Genomic DNA, 1175 nt, shown 5'->3' on the forward strand with positions numbered 1-1175 from the left:
TATATATAAGAATGCTGAGTGAAGAGTAGCCCTCCCCCTTTCCCCAAGTCACATTCGCATGCCTTTCCCCCATTATCCCCCCTTCAAAAACTTTGATGGCAGGAAGAGGCTTTGGGGCTTGGCGGCATTTAAGAGCCATTCATGCTCAATGCAACCAACCTGCCCCGGGAGATTCGGTTCCTTGTCATCACCGAGTATCGTTCTACGTCCGACAAGAGGAGCCCATAAACATTTAATGACAAACGACAAATTTGGAACATGTGGCAAGGACAATCGGAGCTTCAATCTGACAGAGATCATGTTTCTTCGAGACCAGTGTTAAATTACACACTATCTCTCCTTGCATTCCCTGGACTCGTAATCCGACTAATCCTCCAATATTTCATCTCGACAAGCTATTAAAATGTCGCCTCGTGCAGAAAGAGCTGTTGAACAGCCATACTGCCGAAAAACCCACAAAAAACAACTACCCCCCCCCCATAAAAAAGAAGAAAAACAAAACATAGCACAAAAAAACACAACACAAAAACACCAGTAATTTCGGGATTTAATTAAAACGCAGTCCGATCTCAATCGTAATTCTGCTTCCTGGACGCCTGCTGATGAAAACAACATGATGCAGATGTACTGCAGACGATAATATTATAGTTATACACATTGCGCAATTGTTGTCATCGATTCTTCCACACTGTGGCTGTGATTGTTTTTTATGTCCAGACGTTTAGACTGGAGTTCTGTCTATCTCTGCAATCGATAATCACGGGGCAGAACAATGCATCTTCATCTAACTTGACAGGAGCTGAAAAGGGTGGCTGTTTGCATGGCAATGTATCAGGACAGATTAGCTTGACCGGCGTCTGTGGTGTTATGGTTATGGTGTAGACTCTTAGCTGTTGCATGCACTATTCTCGAGTGGGAAACATTTGTGAGGCAGCGTGGTGGAATCAGACTCTCGTCAAAATAATCAAAGTGAAGAAACGTGCATTTTCCGAAGGTTTGTAAATTTTTATCAAATTTATGTTTTTTGGTCCAACACTTTTCGTGTCCATTAAAGAACTAATTTCTGTGTGGATTTTTCTGAAAAACGTTAATTAAAAGCACAAAAAAGGTAAATTTTCAGTTACCATAGACTCTTAAACTAAGGAAATAACTAATCTTTGGCGGCCATTTTCTCA

This window comes from Aplysia californica, unplaced genomic scaffold (assembly GCF_000002075.1).
Source record: "Aplysia californica isolate F4 #8 unplaced genomic scaffold, AplCal3.0 scaffold00482, whole genome shotgun sequence".
In the NCBI taxonomy this organism is placed as follows: Eukaryota; Metazoa; Mollusca; class Gastropoda; order Aplysiida; family Aplysiidae; genus Aplysia; species Aplysia californica.